This window comes from Lathamus discolor, chromosome 3, assembly GCF_037157495.1.
Source record: "Lathamus discolor isolate bLatDis1 chromosome 3, bLatDis1.hap1, whole genome shotgun sequence".
Classification (NCBI taxonomy): domain Eukaryota; kingdom Metazoa; phylum Chordata; class Aves; order Psittaciformes; family Psittacidae; genus Lathamus; species Lathamus discolor.
Window position 1 is genome coordinate 13,690,523 of NC_088886.1, and position 19,953 is coordinate 13,710,475.

At 38.4% G+C, this 19,953-nt stretch overlaps 1 long non-coding RNA gene across 1 annotated transcript in view; it reads left to right on the forward strand.

Moving 5' to 3' along the window:
• Positions 1–403: 403 nt before the first annotated feature.
• LOC136010853 (uncharacterized) overlaps positions 404–19,953 on the forward strand; it is a 51,145-nt gene continuing 31,595 nt past the window's right edge. The window contains exons 1-2 of the long non-coding RNA XR_010611033.1: positions 404–606; positions 818–867. This is a non-coding gene — a long non-coding RNA (uncharacterized LOC136010853). The remainder of the gene's footprint in view (positions 607–817; positions 868–19,953) is intronic.

Genomic DNA, 19,953 nt, shown 5'->3' on the forward strand with positions numbered 1-19,953 from the left:
TAGGAGAATGTAATTGGAATGATAAGGTAGGAGAGAGACTGCACGATTTCCACGCGATTGTTCGCACCATGTGTTCCTATGGGTTTTTGATCGAAGCAGCTGTTTGGGTTCTGGGGGGGAGCTTTCTGTGTGTGTCAGTTACATTATCCCTGTCTGGGAGGTGAAGCTCAGGTTGGAAAGGCTGAGACAGGAGGCAGCCTCGCAGCCCAGCCCCACCCTTGGGCCTTGTCCAGTTGCCTTTGGGGCGGGACCTTCCCTGCCAGACACCCGTGTTCATTGGAGTAGAGAAGTGTCAGTCTTGAAGAGAGGCACGGGATTGGCAGTTGCCATGGCCCTGGGGCTGCTCAGGTGTGTTGACAGTCTCCAGGGCAGCAGAGGTTGTTCTGGAAAGTTCAGTCAGCCATTTCCACCCCAGAACTCTGTCTAGAGAGGCTACAGGACAAGTGTTATCCTGGAAGAGCTTTCTTGGCCTGGCCACAGCTGGGGAGGATGGTGCCAGGGACATGGCACTTTAGTAGACATCCTTACTTGTCCTTCAAAGTTGTGTGCTGGAGCACTTCCATCTCTGCGTAACATCTCCCAGCAGCAGGAGCTCAAGGGTTCCAGGTGGGTGTTGTCCAGGCCTGTTCAAGGCACACCAATGCTCATGGCTCTGAGCTCTTGAAGACGTCATATTCACATCATGTTGTGATTTGTTTCCTGAAGACCTGGTTCATACAAGTGCTCTCTTTAAAAAGAAAGAAGATAAAAAACAACCAACCAGCAACAAAAAAAAATCCTCAACCCCCCACATTTAAAAATGCTGTTCATCTTGCAGAAGCACCTCTGAGCTGACCTGTGTGCATTTCAGCAGTGAGAAAGCAGGAGGTAAGAGAAAAATACCTTATCTTTTTGTGTTTTAAGCCTATCTCAAGGCTTGTGGAAAGGGGAAGCAGTAAGGAGGAGGAAAAACTTGGGGTTTCTTCTGTCAGCCGTTCTGATATCAAAATTGTGTGTCATTTAGATTTCTAGGATTTCATCTGGTTTTCTGTTCTCAGCAGGATTAAGTACTCAACCTGGGTACTTTGATGTCTTTGCTTTGCCTTTTAAGCATGTGTTTAAGCAACTCAAGTGTTTCCTTAGGGGTAGAGATGCTTTAAAGATTTCTTAGATAATACAAATGGAATAGTTTCAAATAGTCAGGATGTAGCAAGAGAATTGGCCAGGTCTTGATGGTCTCAGATATGCCTGTACTTAACAGCAATGCACACAACAAAATACCCCACAGGTTTCCTGTATTTAATACGAAGGGTTGATTTTGTAAAGCCGTTTATAAAATTGCTTACCATTTGCTTCTTTAACAAAGTATATGCATTGTTTCTATTTGTCATTTTGAAGTGCCATATGGTGGCAGATACTAATCCACAATATGTTACCATAGCTCTCTCTGATCACTCTTGAAAACAATGTAATTACCCAAATGGTGACTTGACCTTTCATTCAGTTTTAATGGACTGTTTTCTAAGCATACTTCTAATCAAAAAGAATTGCATGGAAAGTTATTGTTGAAGTTGGCTACATAAATCTTGTCTGGGAGGGGAAAATCTTCAGGCCTGAATCAGGCCACCAGCTGCTGTTCAGCACCCAGCCTAATGATATCTTAACTCTCACAGGGGGGCTCTGGAAATAACTTTGAAGTTAAGCAATACAAAGATTTGAAATGTAAAAACTGTCTCTGTATCCTCTGGGCAGCGATGTATAAGCAAAGCTTTGCCATACTCATTGTCCTGTGGGAATATTCCTACACAATATTAATAGAGGCGGATGTACAAACAAAGCTTAGATCTGTATTTTGGTGTTCTCTTTTACATTTTGTGAGGCTTGAAATCTTAAGATACTATTTTGACTGCCTCCAGCGTGCTGAAGGCCAATGATTTGCACTTAGTGATGTAACATCGCTGTACATCTCCATATCAACAATTATCTTGCAGTTTGTGAGAGACTTAAAGTATTTCTGGTTTTAATATATCAAAAGAATCTAAGCTTCTAGTGGAATGCATGGAGCAAATATAGGTGAACTTCCTGCAACTCTCCTTTTTACTTCATCTAAAACACAGAATATTTGTCAGGGCCAAGAGAAGGTATGTGCAGGTCACTTGTCTCCCAGAGAAGGCTTGCAACCATTCTATGTGTCTGCAGCCAGTGCTGATGGGCTCTGCCACAGGCTTGGATATGCAGGTGCTGCAATGGACTGCTGCAAAACTGTCCATTCCTCCTGATTGGGAAGAGGTTCTTTTAGTATTTAGGAAGAGAGCTTTTAGCCCTGGTTACAGGTTTTTCTTCCTGCTTTGGTCGCAGAAACGGTTAATAATGTTGATAATGTTTAAATCAAAGAAACTAACATTCATTCTTGACTAAATGGTTTGCGTGTCTTACCCTTTTGTTCTGGAATTTGATAACCTCCCTGGTTTTTCCCTCAAAACAGTTTTCTGCCTGGAATGTGAAGTGATCTGGATTTAGCATACTGCCTTAACCATTCTATCAGTAGCAGTAAATCCTATAATTTCTGAGAATGGCAGGATTGAACCCTTATTTCCTAAGTATATTTTATAAGATATTTGTTGCTGAAAACATGTTGCTTTCCCCTGTTTTCCTATGGCATGAAAGCAATAGAAGTCCTATCTTTAAAACTGTTCCCACTGGGAAATCTTGTGTTTGTGGATATGGTGACTGATTATATGCATCACAAAACAAAAATGCATAATTGAACAGTAGCAACTGTCTGAAAATAATCTATCATTTCAAGCAGTTGAAGGCCCCAGTGTGACAAGTCACCAAGTATTATACACTCTTCGTTTGATCAGTCTACATACTAACTAGATAAAAGGTACTAGCCATAAAAACATGAAAGAATAAGTTTAATTCCTCCCATGCCACACCTTTGAGTATGCCTAAAGTCATGTTTGATATGGGTACAATGGGCACGGGCACTAGCACTAGCTTAGATGCCATCAGACCCCAGTATGCCCAGTTGCCAGTATACTGGTTTTCTCTGGTATTAAAGATTTAAAACTTCTGGAAACCAAAAGATTATTCAGGATAGATTAAGTTTGCCTTCTTACTTCGGTGATCCACGTTTACTTGTCTCATTTAACTCAATAATATTTTGTCTGAAAATACATGTGAGTTGGGAGGTGAAAAGTATAAGTTTTCCTGAATTTTATTCCAGATATATGTTTCTGTTGAACAGGTAAGCAAATTGTATTCAGATACATGAGGAATTCATACAACATGTTTGCTTTGGATTTTCCAAAGCACTGCTATTGGCATCCAAATTATACAAAACCAGTATGTTCATAATTTAGAATGCATGAGGAATAGCTAAAATCAAACTCGTTGGCTATAGGAATCAAGACTGGGGGCAGTATTTAATTGACTCAGAGGCAGACGTGTTTCTTCTGTCAGCAAAGAAAGGTAACTTTTCAGAGACACAGAAGTCACTCTCATTTGTATCTTGTGCCAAGGATCTTTAAGACCCATGGAAATTTTCCTCTCTGGAGCATTCTTTCTTCTGCTGCTGTATTTCCTCTGAACAAGACTTTGCTCTTGTGCTATTAATGTTAATGAGAGTACCAAAGTCTGTCAATAAGAAAATGCTTGACTTAATAAAGGCATTGCCATTTCTGTCCAGGATCAGCTTGATTTCATATGCAGAGATTTCTATGGACAGTTTTACAAATGCTTTTATTAGGCCTGGGCAACCGTCCTCTGGAACCCCTATGCTTTCAGGGCACAGTATGAATACTGGAGTCAGGCTATTTGGAAAGATAGCACAATAAAAGTTTTACTTCAAAATTCTGTATATTATCTCAACTTAAAAATGTTGACACCTGAACAGAGCAAGTGCTGATACACTCATTTATAATGAAATAACTAGACTCGCCTGAGCTTTTGAAGGTTATGTGACTACATCTCATTTCACTGAAATAAATAAAAGCTGAAGTTTCTTGTTACCCCATAAGGCCACTCACGCCATTGTCTTCCAGATTCATTTGGAGATGTTGTCTTTGATCTAGAAAGCTAAATAGTCAGAGTGAATCCTTAGAAGAAGCTCTTGCCAATATGGTTTCTGTACTTACTGCCAGTGATGGGATGTAAGCCACAAGCCTATTACTAGTTCTGGGAGTAACTAAGTCTAATTAGCAATGGGTTTGTCCTCAGTAGTCTGCATTTCTCCATTGATTAAACTCCAGATTCCCCCATGTCCCTTAAAATCCTCTTACTCTGTGGCATCTCTGTGTCCACTTGTCTTTTTCCACACTTTCCCTTTCCCTTTCTTGTGTCCCCAGATGCACTTTCTACTGGAACCACTTCTGAAGATAGCTCCAGAGTTCCTTCCCATGTTCTTTGCCAACCTCTGCCCCCTCTGATGTTCCAAAGAAAGTATGCTTTGGCTGATTATAGTTATGTGTAGATTTCTGGTGCAGTTAATAAATGTGTATTGACTCCCCTGTTTGCTACTTCCTCGCAACCTCTGGGCAAATGAGAGACAATTTAAACCGCTCCTGCCTTTCCTACATGCAAAGAGCTAGTAGGGACTCTCTCCTATTAGCTGGCTGCTGAGCTTCATGAGCTTCATGAAACTCATGCTATATTTGAGACTTTGGTTTTTCTGTGAAATTAGTTTTAAATTACCCAGTGGAAAACAAAGTTAATAAGCGGAGGCAGACAGACTTGCAAACAAGCAGTGTCTATGATCATGTAAGCTTCGATTCCAATGGGTCATTAGGGTTAAACAAAGAAAAAAAAAAGGAAGGTGGAGGCAGTGGCTCACCATGCCTATGGACATCTTTCTGAAGTTTCAGGACAAGATTGCTTGTTTCCCCTTTGGTCACAGACAGTCTGAGGGCAGCCAGCAAGCGAATTTTGGTGAAACTATTGGAAGGTCGTGTCACATTTTGCTTTAGGTGTCTTTCTTGCTCCTATCTGATCATATGGCAAGTCTTAAATTTGGGGTTTTTTTTTTTTTTTTAGAGGTTTTCTAGGTGTCTGGAGACACCTAAATTTTTATGTATTAGTACTAGAACAATAAACCAGAGGTAAGAATAAAAGTGTGCAGGGAGATGTTATGTAACAAGAAACTATGGAAAGATATTTGGAGAAGTCTGGACTGACGGTTGATCTGGAGGAGAGGAAAGAGAAGCCTGACCTTTCTGAGCTCCCCTTGTAAGAGGTCAAAAGAATGAAAAAATAATGGCAGCCTTCAGCCTGGAAAAGGGCAGCAGGAAGAGAAGGGCAGCAGCAGAACTCAGCAACAGCTGTGTATTCAATTAACATTTGCTGCCCACAATCCCATAATTTTTTCACTGAGTAGGAGCCAGGATAAAAGCCATCCTACTTAGTGTCCATTTCACAAAGTAAAATCTAATTAGTAAAATGTTTAAAAGTTAATGAAGAATACACGGAGTCAGAAAATACATTCTAATGAAGTGGAGTCCTTTCATTTAAGCACTTGTGCTGTCATAAACTCTTATCTGTAAGTAAAATCTTGGTGTCAGTGCTAATAAAATACCATCAGTAATGGGCCAGGAGGAGCACCATGCAAACTGTCTAGCCATCTCTAAAGAGGTTCAACTTTAGTGTTAATGAAGACTCCCCATAGATACATGCATGAAAGCATCTTATTAATTCCTGGGCTTTGCCTGCCACTCCTCTCTGTTGCTGCAGAATGTTGGACAATAAACCTGTGATGATGTTTCATCTACGCATGTAGGATGCAAGCACTGCTTTACTTTCAGACTGCTGCTTTTATATAGGCACAGTCCAGCTTGGGCTACTTCCCCAAGAAATTCCCAGTAAAAGGAATACTCAGAGAATTGTCTGGTGAGCTCCAGATACCACTGGAGGTCCCAAGGGTCCAGCTGACAAAGCATTTATTTGGCAGTTAAATACTTGATGCTTGAATGCAGAAGTTGGAATATTACATTTTGGGTGCTGTAATATCTCCAGATGAAAGTTTCTGATATGTGACTAAAATTCAGCATTACATAATATAGTATTTTACCCCTACACAGTGAAACTTCAGCACATTCATCTCTGGAAGAGTTTCTAGGGAATATTATGCATCTGTGGGAGATGAATCAGAAAGGAAATAGGTATTGAAGGTCTTTCAGTTTGCACATGGAGACTGAACCAAAAAGCATCAAGCCAAGAGGCTGACACAGAGTCCATTAGTTGCATTTTAGAGCTTTAAAACACAGAAGATTTTTATTTTTATTTTTTAATAGAGTTTGTTGAATATAAGGAAAATAATCTTTAGTTAGACAAAGGCAAACATGTTAAAAAAGAAGAGTACTGTGTGCAGCAGCACTGCAGAGAACAAGCCCAGACTGTGTGTGGGAGTCCATCAGCATTGCTCTGTTGAAGCCACATGGAGAATCAGGCCTGAATGTTGAGTCCTACAGGGATCTTAGGTCATTTCTTCCTGAGCCTCTGTTCTGCTGTCTGCAAGCTTGTCAATTGCACGTTAATAGAATCTAAATATTATCATTTCAAATATCTCCTCTTTTTACTACAAATATTCATGAAAATTAATTTCAAGCTCTGCTTGTGTCAAGATCTAAATACAAATAATATCCAACTAGGACACAAGAGAAGTATAGTGCAAAGCCTCTTGTCATTATATAGCTATCAAAAACACTAAAATAACATCAGGAAACACATTCTCTATTTTGATCTCTGAATGATTATATAAAATTGAAAGTTTTTTACAGGAAGATGTAGAATGATAGTTGTGTGACTTGAAGAGAAAAGAACAAATGGTGTAGTTGGAAAAATTATATTTCCCTTGAGGAAGTAAATGTGAAAGAAAAATCAACCTCCAGCGAATGAGCTAGATGTGATTAGAGAAAAGATACAGAAGTGATACCTAAAGAATAGAAAGCAGAAGCAGCTCTTCTAAGAGGTGGCTGAAAGGTAGGGAAAGAATCTGCTACCAGGCTTCTCTAGAAGAGTTATGCGTAGCAAAATGCTGAAGAAAAATGAATATACTAGAGAGCTGCTATGTAAGTACATATCCAGGCTCAGATAAACACTCACATTTCACAGCCTTTCCAAGAGTAGGTCCTGTGAAGATTTTAACACTAACCTGATGTTCCCTGTATCAGCCAGCTATCACTGTTCTCTTATTTCATACTCCCTGAACTAGGTTTTATTTGTCTGGTTTTTGGTTTGGTTTGGTTTTTCAATTGGCAGCTGTGGTTAGGGTGAAAATTCTGGTGGATGATTAGGAATACTTCCTACTTCAATTAGGATTGAGTGGACTTGCCACTAGGAAAAAATCTTATGACTGATTTTGATTTAAATTTCATACCCTTTTACACTAAATCGTGCATCAGAATTAGACCTTTTGCTGTGAGGTGGGGCCCGGAAAGGGTTCAGTGAGAATACTATGTTAAGGTGTTTGCATTCCCACCAGTCCTTCACCCCAGTGAAAGTTCCTGTATCTTAGCAAGGATTTCCATAGTATTGTTTTGTCGAAACATCTAGCAGTGGTGCTGGGCCAGCAGTGAGCAGAGGTTTAAGGCGTGTTGCGGAAACCAGCACTGAACTGTCCTTTATTGTTCTCAGTCGAGTTAAAAAGGAGAGAATTAAGCTGTTCAGTGTTGCTTTGCAGTAGACACTCTTTCGTACTTGAACACTTAGCAATTTTTATGCTGTCTTTACATACCTAAGCAGCTGTAATGCTAAGTCCGTGATAATAAACAGAAAGCCAGTTTGAAAGTCTCCAGAAATTGATAAGCAGAGAGACCCTATTCCGGGTGTTAGTACTGGGAGAAGTATGCTATATGTGAGTAATGCAACTGTCAGTGCCGCCTGCCTTGTGTTAGGCTGGATTTGATAAGAAAGAACAACATTTCAGAACCCTTTTTTAGCTTTAAAGATTATGTCAGGGTTGATGGTGGGGGTTTTCTTGGGGTTTGGGGTTTTTTTTGAGGTTGGGTTGTTTGGGGTTTTTTGAAGCTTAGTGGTACAGTTTACAAAGACTGATAGAACACTAACTTATAAATACGTGATATTTACAGCATTTCTTCTACTGTACCAAAAATGTCAGTGGAGTTTCCATGGGTTTTTCCCTTTGGCTGATCAAATATTTTAAAGAGTTTTATTATTTGGGTGGTGTATGAAGTGAGTAAAGGAGAAACCCATTGGCTGAATGTAGCCCCTTTTAATTGCTGAAACCAGCTCCTTACCCCAGATCAAGTATCTTTTGTTAGTACCTTTGTTGTTAAGATATTGTTAACACATTTTCCTGTGGCTTCCTCATGGAATTTTCCTGTGAATAATTAACAGTTGAATAGTGTGAATGGATGCTTAAATCACATGGTATTGCACCTGTTCCTTGAGTGGATGCCCACAATGTTTTTAATCAGAAAGTGAGCCTTGGTAGGGCCTGTTACGGGGTTTATTGGCTTATAAAAAGGAGAGACAGCTGTATAAAGTGTAAGGGCAGTTGGAGATACACAGGCACGAGCTACAAATGGAAGAGCATCATGGTATTCTGTTTGAATTAATGAATTAAGATATGAAATAGCAAATACTGCCTACCCACCTTCATTGTTAGCTATATAGTAGTTGTATTTTATTTACAGTTATATATCTTTAACTGTTCTCTCTTCAGGGCACCTCTAAGCTTCTCTTAGCAGTGATTCTTAGAGAGAATGTCATAGGCGGATATATAAGCTTTTCTTACGTAAATGTATTGACACACAAATACATATTAGAGAGGGTCCATGAATACTGGCGTGAATGGGGCTACATTTGTACATACATAGAAATGCTTATCAGAAGAGGAAAGCAAAAATCCATTTCACCTTATTCCTGGTCTCTAAGACAGAATGAGAAGACCAAGAACAGCCATGACAAGTGAATTTCTAAAATCTTTTAACAACAGGCAGCTCATTCATAAGAGCAGATACTCATTTGGTGTAAACTAGGTACTTCATTCACTGATCTTGCCATGCCAATTTTCACTGAGAATCATCTCCATAATTTTCAGAGTATCATTTTCTATGTTTCTTGCCCAGAGTGCTGTCTCGTAGGACAGTCAGATATGATGACAATGGATATGGTATAAATAGACAGAGACAGATCTCTATAGGGATCATTTCGAAAGAGCCAGATGGCAACAACCTCATTTATTTTTTTTTTTTTTCCCAGCTTCACAAATACGCTTTGCAGTAGGGCTGTGTCTTCTCATTCCAAATGAACCCAAACAAAAACCCATGTATCTTTTCTATGTACATTACGGTTCCTCCGGGAGACATCTGTACGCCCAATTATACAAAGTCCAAGCATCGTTTTACAGACTTACCATCCAGGAAATGCAGTGACATAACCAGATTGCTTATAATTGTGTTTTTTAATTGGCTTCCTGAAACATTAAAAAAGCCACTGAGAAGCAGAGTTACTGAGACTAAGCTCCATGCATAACACTGCTCTGCATGAGTAAGCCTCTGATTAATTCTGAGATCCCTTAAAACATATCTTAGTCACCCTAAAAATGTAAACAACATTTCTGCATTCAAATCAGCAGTCACATCACTCATTTAGTGTATCTTGCCTCCTACTTCTTTATATTCCTTCACCTTCTTGGCCAGTTTTTCTATTCTGTCTCGGTGTCATAAATTCATACCTTCCTCTTGATAATTCTTTTTCAAGGACAGCAATATGTTTATATTCAGTATTTTAGGGCAAGTCTTTACTGTTTTGTTTACCTTTTTTTACATAATAAAAATCGCAGTTTATCGTGCTATAGTACAGCAGGGAGGAACTTCTAGATCCCAGATTCTCACTGAAGTGCAGCTCAGGTTTAGTTCAGAAGACAGAGGAGACAAACCCAGATTACCTGTCCTGTCCTGGGGTTATTTGCATTTGCACTAAGGTGGAGCTAAGCAGCTGTCAGAATGGAGTTCAAGTGTTACTATCACCCCATCTCTGCTGTGGCAGCTGCATCTCTCCTATCTGCAAAGTATTTTGGAAGCTGTCATCCCATTTTGGATGTTTGTTTCACCCTCCTCCTTGCTGTGAGTTAATTTTCCCCTTTAATGAGGAGCTGAGGAGGCAGACAAAGAGGTGATAAATGCAGCAAGATGATAGATCTACATTTTTCTGAGAAGGTTTAACACTGGCAGGTTCAATCTCAGACTTTCCCTTTCTTAGGCTCAGATTGAATATGGCTAAAAAGGGACAAACTGAGCCAACTCTGCCAGGTGACCACACTGTCAGCTGACTAATCTTTCAATATGTGATAATGGCCTGAGTATGGTATGCAGTAACTGAAAACAAAAACAAAATCTATTTTTTTTTTTTTTTTTTTTTCAAACTGTTGTCTGAATGGGGAGGCAAGTGATTTGGGGATTTTCTTTGTGTATTTTTATTTCTGTTTGGGGAAAGGTGAGCACCATTTTTGATCCATGTCTGTCTTACAATTGGGGACAGTAAAATAAAGGAAGCAATAAGCCTCTGTAAACACAATTTTCTGGAGTACAGTGGCAATGGTACTGATTACTGATAAGTGCACTATTGTTCCTGAGTATCTCTATGAAGTGGAGGCACAAGCATTTTACTCCCTGGTGATCACTCACTTGAGGATAACTTTGAGCAGGAATTTACACTCAGCTGTATTCTGCCCTAGTTCTGGTATTTCTGGTACTTCAAACTGGCACCTTCAGCACATTTGCCTTTGTACTTTGAATGGATTGCCATTTCAGAGATGACAAATTCTTTATACAAATTTGAAGAATAACAAACTCTGTGTGGCTTTTATATTCAAATTTGTTTACAGAATGATATTTGCAAATAACTCTTTAAGTCACTCTTTTTGTTTTTAATCTGATGATGCAGTCAGTAGTTTGTTCTGTGCTTGGAAGTAGATTTCTGTCATTATGTTCATTATTCATGATGGTTCTGTAGTTATTCCTATGCCATGGGAATCTGCTGCATTCATTAAATATCGTTTCATAAAATTGATGGACTGCGGCTGGCACAAGTTTATCTATAACATTTTCAAAGAGAATATATCATGTAACCAGCTTGTAAGATAATCTTATGAGTTTTACAAACTATGCAATTTTATTATGCATTTCCTCTTTGCATTGCTCCATCACTCTGCTTCTGCAGGAAGCATGTGCCTCCAAATCAAGCCTAAAGGTTCTTGGAGCTAGTACCTGATTTGACTACACTACTGAACAAGTTGCTGATATGCAGTGAGCCCTCTTTTGGACTTTCTCTCCCATGTGACCTCATGCATAACTTTGAAAAATATGAAATTTTCAATTCTTGTTATCATAACATTCAAACCTAATTCCTTCTGCTAATTCTAACAAGGGAAACTTCTTAATTTCCAGTGTAAAATATTTGTGATGCGTTTTCAGTGTTGCACACCCGTGACTCCATGCAGGAGCTGATTATGGTTTAAAGGTGCATAAATATCATGACATACAGAAAAAATAGAACTAATTTTGAGATCCCATGGGTTTCAGTTTTGTATACACATGTAGTGAAAAATTGTTGCTGTGATGGTCTAAGAATACAGATAAGTCAAGGTTTTAAAGAAAAAGTCATATACATTATCACAACAGCTAGTAGTATTGTTGAGGGGAGAAAATCCTCACATGGAGAAGGCCTTGCACACCCAGAACCAGTTTGTTTGTCCTTCCTGTATTTGCTTGTATAGTGAAAGAAATGACCTCTCCCTAATATGTCAAATATACATTTTTCATAAAAGCTAACTTTCCTTTTGTATTCAGCAGGTTATATTTTCACATAGCCACCAGCTCTTTCTATGGAAAGTGTGACTGCACTATAACAATGAACTAAAAACTACATAGCAAGGAGATTGTTATTACAGTGGACAGCGCAACTGAAGCTTGATGACTTCTTCACTGATCACTATAAAAGTAAATTGCACATGGTGGGAAGTGCTGTGATCATCTGATTACATTAATGTGGTAGTACATTAGCTTAATGTATTGAAGGAGAGGAAGTTTACATCTCAGTGGCACTAAACTGGAAATCTGCAAAATGTAATATAAACCAGCAACAAGTACCATAATTGGCTAAATTAATTTCTTAATGACAATCAAAGAGGACTATTTCTAAGCAGTAGTTAAGAGCAGAAAGCTATAGAGCTGTATGCAATTTTATAACCACCTTGTCTCAAGGAATGCTTTATTTGCCAAGCAGCTGCTCTTGCTGCAAACACAGTTACAATAGCTTTTACACATGCATGTTGGTCACAGAAGTCTGTGAAGAAACTGGAAATAAAAGCTCAAAGCAGATGATTGAACATCCATGGTTAGTAATTTGGTGTTTTGAATTCTCACTTCATACAGATTATTTTATAGGTTCAGGCTTATAGTTCCTAGATGAATGTATGCATAAATTAAGCAAATAGTGGCAAGAAGGATGATACTTAATTTGGCAGGTATGGAACTGGAGATTTATAACCACCACAGGAGTGTGGGGTTTCTGTCTGTTTGCCTAAAGCCTGTTGCTGTTGTGATCCTACTTATTTTTCAAGCCTGAAGGTATTGCAGTGTCTAGAAATATGCACATATGCACCCAAATTTACTTGACATTTCACAAATGCTAGAATCTCTTAGGCTTTTCATTGCTGGATGTGAATTGGCTTTGTTAACCTGTTCACTAACAGACATAACATATAAAGGAAAGATGGGACTTGATTAATTTGCTTTGCACTGATCTGTTAATGCACTGGAAGACAAGACAGCACCAGAGAGCCTGGCAGCTTCAGTATGTTCATGGACTGGTATTGAGGTAATAATGACAAAAGCATGCTTAGCAAAGCATTTCTTAATCCTTGGGACATTTTCACTCAAAGACCTTAGAGCACTGGCAGTCTGAAACCAAGAAAATTCTCATTGATAGATCTTGCTTCACCTTTGATTCTCATTCTGCTTAGCACCCTTGGACCAAATAGATACCTCCTGCCTTTTCTTCTTCCAGCTAGTTCTGCTTACCAGTTGCAATAAAATGGCTTTCACTTTTCAGGCAGTTCCCCAAGCTAAGTGTTCAGGTAGACAAACCTCAGCTTTCAGAGCAAACCACTGGAGAGTTTCACTTCTTTCCCATGCAGGTTTCTTTCCAGAGTCCGTTCAAAGACTTTACTACTAGGAAGCTGTATTGCAGTGAGGAAGAGATGCATACAGTTGAGATCCCATGATGACCCTTAAGTTTGTAGTGTTTTACGTGGTTTCTATCTCCTGGCACAGTACAGATGGTTTAGTCCTAAATGGAGCTTGTCATGCAACAAGCCAGTGACAAAACATTTGCCTTTAGCTTTCAGTACAGAGCTATCATCTTTCAAAATGGACAAGTCAGAAATGCTGATCTCAGTGTCAGAATACTTCTGAATATTTTTTGCAACTAGCAGTGCTATTCCTAAATTTCATTACTCTGCTCTAGTGATCTAGTAATTAAGAGAACTTTAATTCTGTCCACTGTAATCTGAAATGTATGTCTGTCAATAAGCCTAAAGGATCGCTTACTTTATGACAGGTGGAGAATTTTACACTATAAATACGATGCAGTGCTTTCCTAGGATTTACAACTACATCATATGTGTATCCATGCCTAGCTATGATGCTGCTGCTAATTTCTGAACTGATCCTCAGACGAACTAGAGAAGCCGAACTCCCACCTCACTGGTCTCAACATTTTTGCTCTTTTAGCAGCCAAAAAAAAAAAGCAGCATGTAAAAACTAGTGGTTAGAAACATTCCAGGAGTGCAAAATAATTATGGAGTCTAACACTTTCCAAAACAATATTTTGGAGGAATATAGACCTTTTCTTCTTTTTTAGTCCGCAGGATGCTCTATTACTGGATATTTAGTACATTACTTCTTGCAGTATAATGCTGCTTAGAAAGATCTGCAGCAGTATAAATTTGATGTGAATATGCAAATGCCATGCAATATGACAGCCTGGGCCAGAGTGGAGGAACATAGACAGTGGATCTCAATTTTATAACAAGGTGGTGAATTTTTTATTTTTTATTTTTAATGAGGCCATTGGGCAGAATTAAGAGGGTGTGACTTTTTTTTTTTTTCTCCCCTCATTGCAAATGTATCTCTCTGATCATTCTTACTGTCTTATCTCTGGATGAGCTAGTTATAATAGGAGCCCTCAGAGTGCTTTGTGTTTTTTGAGCCTGCAATATTTTCACATCTGTCATCTGAGAAATCATCTTTCTTTTCTTATAACAGACTTTCTAACATAGGCAGAGCATTTATCTTCCTGGCCTGTTAAACTGCCTTTTCAGATCTATTCCATTTGTCCGGTAACCAAAAAGAATTCAGTCTGTCACAGTAATTCTCCTGCAGACTGAAACACATCCTGCCTTAGAACACTCTTCTCATAACCCAGTGTGCAGACATTACCACCTGCTTCCCTATTTCATAAGTCATTGACAATTACATGACTCATGCATGCAAATTAGGGATAAACAATTCACATGAAATTTGAGTTTACCCAAACTTTCTAAACATTTTCTGATGTTTGCAGATGTACTTCAAGTTTGTGAGTCTTGGGGAGGCATGATTTGTTTTTTTTCTTTAAAACATCAGCATCTCAGTGCTAACTATGAAGATGTCAGACCAGTTCTAAAGCACAGATTTCCAAAAGCTAAGCAAGTAAGCACTTGTCTTATAAATAATACAGCTTAGTTGCACTTTCAAGAAATGTAACAGTGCACAGAGTTATATTTTACTGTCTAAAAAAAAAAAAAAACCCAGACAATCATTAAAGACATGTGATCTAATTATTCATATTTATTTTCCCCAAGTAGTCAGAATTCAGGGGTTTAAAAGTTATTCAGTTTAAGAACTTGGTGCTGTAGTCTGGTGTCAGGGTGTGTTTAGCTTATTACAGACCAGACCTGTGAATGTCTGTCACACAGAGCCATTAGAGCTGATGTTTCCCACTCTTACTGAACATGATGGCAAGAATGATGTGGCCATTCCAGTTAGCCTGTTTAAAGTATTTCTTCAATATGTGCTGTGGTCTTCACAGATGCACCTTTGTATGCATTTTTAGCCATGTTGACAGATGCTTCTTAGATTGTAGAGTTTCTACCTTGCAGCTTAGAAACACCAACATAGGTGTACACAAAGCAGCTTGAATTCAAAACACTTCATCCTCTCAGTACCACAGCAGGAATTCTTACTTGGTCACAGAACCACTTGATCAACATAATTTTGTTTCCAAATCCAAGCTACTACATCTATATGGGGCTGCTACTAGCCTTGGATTGCCACTAATACAGAGACCTGTTCTGTATTTTGCTGCACCAAGTTGACATGTCCTGACATTGTAAGCAGAATTTGTGCAATTTTTGTGACAAGAGAATTTTCCTTTGAGAGGAACCTCTCAGGAAAACAAGGCAAATCCTTGGTTAGCAAGCTCTCATACTCTGCTAACACATTTAATTTTAAAGTTTACTGTAGAAAGAAGACACTTGTAGATAGTCTACCACATAATGAAACCATATTTGAAGCAGACAGATGGAGCTAAATGAACCAGGAAAACCTACAGTTCATTTAAAAAGGTCTGATGTAGAATGAGAATAACGGGTGAGGGGGTGGGGGTGGAGAGAAGACGAAAAGGGAAGCTGTATAGAATAGTCATCCTGAGGAAATCAATTCTATCACCACATTCAAGAAGATTCAAATGAACCGGTCTGGCATTATCCTTCTGTATTATACCTAGATTTTTTTAATAGTGACTTTCTGTAATATTTGAAAGATAACCATGCTGCAAAAAGCACACATACTTTAAGAACTTTCAGGAAGTATAAGAGCAAGGGCTTTCTCTCTGAAGGAGAATGAGCACAGGGGCACCCAGATGAGTACAGCTTGTAGAGAAAAAGCACAAACTCCTCTCAGCAAATTCTGAGGAACAAGGAAGTTAACAAGAAAGAGAAATTTTATATAAACAGGCTGTCTTACTCATACGAATGCTGAATACCAGCAATTAGAACATTTAAAAGATGGCACTGCATGCTAATGTTTCTTCAAAGACAGTCTCTATTCTTCTCTAGTCTCGTGCAATATGCATCATCTCTGAGGAGCTAAGTGTGAAGGAAGGTCTTTGAAACACTGCCTCTCCTGCAATGAATCATTCTTTCCAGAGAAAGTTAACTAATACCGTTTGGTTTATTTGCCATAAACCAAATGGTGGCCTATACTTGATTATAGTACCAATGCGCTTTTCTGTAGTATCATTTCAAAGCTCAGAACCTGAGGATGTGTTTGTTTATTACTTGATGAACAAATATATTCTCAGCAGATGACAACTGAGGATAACATCCTGCTTTAATGGCAGTTTTTCATGGCATGGATTTTCTGCTTTCCTTCATACTGGCTTTCTTGGATTTTCTCTTTGTTACTAGCGCCTGATGCATGCATCAACACTAATCAAACAGACTGTTCTTTGAAAGTTACGTTTTTAGTCATGCTTGGGTTAAATGTGTGAGAGCACTACTTTTCCAGCCAGAGACACCACTTATACATTGAAATCTGAAGAGAAGTCTAATAATTAGACACCAGTAAAACAGTCATGCACATTGAAAGATGTAAGTATAACTTGCATGGTGATGTAATCACTACACTGCTAGGGTAAGTACGGTCTAAAACCTCTACAGCAGTGTCTTGTGCAAAGAAGAGGGAAACACGATGGAAGCATATGTGGAAAAAGAGACATCATTTATAGTATCATGACATTTTGTCTGGCAGACATGCTTAAGGAGTGATGGTGTAAGTGTCACTAACTTCATGTTATACTTCAAAGTAAAGAGTATCTTTTTCAGGGGAATTATTATACTGCATTTTTATACTATAGCACCCACAAGTCATCTGTGAGTATATATATTTATGTATTTTAAGAAAAAATAAAAAGCCTGCATTCCAGAAGAAATGGAATTCTGACTCTGGACGTGAAATACAAGGTTGTGTTTACCTCAGAACTCCTTAGTTGTCTTCTCTGCTTCTGTCTCTGAAACGTGCTTTGCCATAGCCTGTAGGATCCCCATTCCTAAGATTCAAAAGTGTGTTTCTTCTAGGCTGCTAGCCCTGCTGCTCTCGCAGTGATCGGGGGGCTTATTTCAGGAACTAACATTTTCTGAGGCAGGTGTGCAGGGAATGTGTATACTAATGAGTTAGCTCCATAGAGTAGCCAAAGTATGTAACAAAAAAGTACAAGGTCGATATTTGATACACATTATGAATAGCTTGATTTTTTGTTTCATGTTGCTCTTAAACAGGAACCTTTTTAAGTCAGTAGGTCAAATTTCAACATCATCCCTTTCATTCTCAAAATTAATTCCTGTACCAGGAAACTGACAGCCATAGTTCAAAGCCGCTTTTCTGTACCCATGTTCATGTACTGGCCTTGGGCCTAAATGACCTATTGAATAATTTAGAGCAAACTGGAACACTTTTATAGCCCCTCATTGCAGTTTTCCAGCTGTTTTGAGCAGCCGTGGCTGCATAAAGCAGCCAAAGCCAGTCCCAGAACCTGAACCAAATACACACTGACTGCCAGTCGTGCTGTTTAAAGCCAAGATTAAACTATTTTTGTACATAGTAATTTCTGTGATGTAAGCAAGCTTAGAGCAAACCCCTTGATGAGAATTTTGCTACTGCATAACTTTTTGATTACTTTGGTTCCTGGCCTTACAGAGCCATTCATAAGGCTCCATGTTTTGTCTTCTAAGACTCTATTTCTCAATTTGTTGATCCTATTTTCGTTGCCCTTTAAGGGCAAGTCTTTATTTCTCTCTAACCATCTGCATCAAATGATAAGATATGGGCCCTGAGGCCCTTTCTGTAGTTGCAGTCATTGCCATCCAAATTTAGATCCATGTTTAAGTTTTGAGCTCTTTGATGGAATGTATGGCTGAGAGCTGCATTGTATTTAATAAATCCCTTATGAAACACTGAATCAAGTAGAGAGCTGATGAACACATTGATTATTAGTCAGCCTTGAGACGTGTGTTTTAGGAATACTGCCATGACTTGGTGTGAAACAGCTTTCCACAATGCTTAACATAGTCACCAGATAAATCATTGACCTGGACAAGGTTGTCACAGCTGTCCTCTAAATTTATGTCAGATTGCCAATTATGTGGACAAGCAACACATCCTGTACCAGTTACTAACACTTTCGTGGCCTTTCTACCCTTATTTGTTGATTCTGGCAGTCTAAAGAAAGCTGAAATTTAAAAAAGTATATGGTGCTATAATCAAACATTATACTTCCACACAAAACAGTTGAGGTTTTCTTCTACAATTTTCCTTGTTTCATCTATACCACACTTCCTTCTGTTTGCTTATACCCTTTCTGGGATGTGTACAGCTGAAAATTAAGCAAACTGAATAAATTATATCTGAATCCCAACATGGGAATTCTGTAAGCTGGCTAATGGGTCTCACACCTCATCTGTCTTGATAGGAGACAACTAACATTTAACGTTTCCATTCATGAAGACTGCTCAGAGGGTACCTTAAATTTTTGCATGCTTTTTTTTCGTTCATGCATGCTCTTAAACATCTTCCTCTGTCTGTTTGTTGGCTGATAAATCTAGCCATTATAGTCTTAGTGTAGACATCATTTATACCTAGAAAAGCATATCTAAAAATACATTGCCTTTAAATAGCAGGATCCATCACATCTGAGCTCCCATGTCTGATAGCCAAAAAGCTCCATTTCATTTCAGAAGAAAAATTGCTTCTGTCAAGGTAAACAGAATGCATTATCCCCCTTTAATAACCATTTTTAAGCATGCTTCTGTATTACTTTTTTCACAGCTGTATTGCAATAAGCTTTAGAGTAATTGCCAGTTCTTCTGTCTAATAGGTTCATTATTCTTTTGCCATAATTGCAGCCATTAAGCGTCCGATTGTTAAATTTCCACTCCTACATTTACTTAGTGTTACATTATATAATGGGGTATGTCATTACAGCACCCCAGTGGCTACAGCTGTTGTTCAAAGTGTTTCTAAAAGTCAATGAGATCTATTTGAGATATGTCTGTATTCTTGATTTTTCACAGATTCTCTGTACTGCACTATGTGTGTCGTCTTTTTTTAGCTTTTTCAAAGACAGCTGCATTTAGCTACCCTTTACTGAAAGTTTAAGAACCTGACCTATTCAAGAAGACATAAAGCTGTGACTTCAATATTTCTAAAGCACCATTTTTTCACTTTTATGGAATGTTTCATATATAACAAGGTGATGGAGCAAAGATTTAACTAAGGGGAAATTAACACTTACGGCTTAATAGCTTTTCAAGAGCACTGATTTATCTTTTGTCATGTTAAATTTGTTGGGCTTTTTCTCTGTCAGAAAAGAAGCCCAGCTCCTAGTGTTAGCTACAGTCATGGTAATAAAATGATCTATTTAATACCCTTTCCTTCATTACTTGACATTTGTTCATAAGTATGCTAGGGTTTACTTATTTTTGTAAGAGGGACTTGTTGATTTCAAATGTTACAATTGGAACTGATATGTAAACTTTATTAAAATAAGTAGAAACCCTTAAAATTATCACTCTGCCTATAATAATTTCTAATCCTCTTTCTTTCACAACACACTCATGATCTATAGAGTTTGTGTGTGCTGTCTGGTCTCAATTAGCTTTTTTTATAACAACACTGAAAAAATAAGTTTCAAGACACCTATACTAACACTTGTGTTAGTTTATTTTGCTGACAAGCATGGAGAAGTTGTTTTGGAAATCACTGGTACCAACAACTGTCAGCCCAAATCAATTTCCTGGGAAAGTTTATACCTCATGCCCAATAACATTAGTTGTGAGACTATCCAGCCTTTTTTTAGAAAATAATTTCATGTCATTTTAAAACTCTCATGAGCTGTATGTCATTTTTATTACTT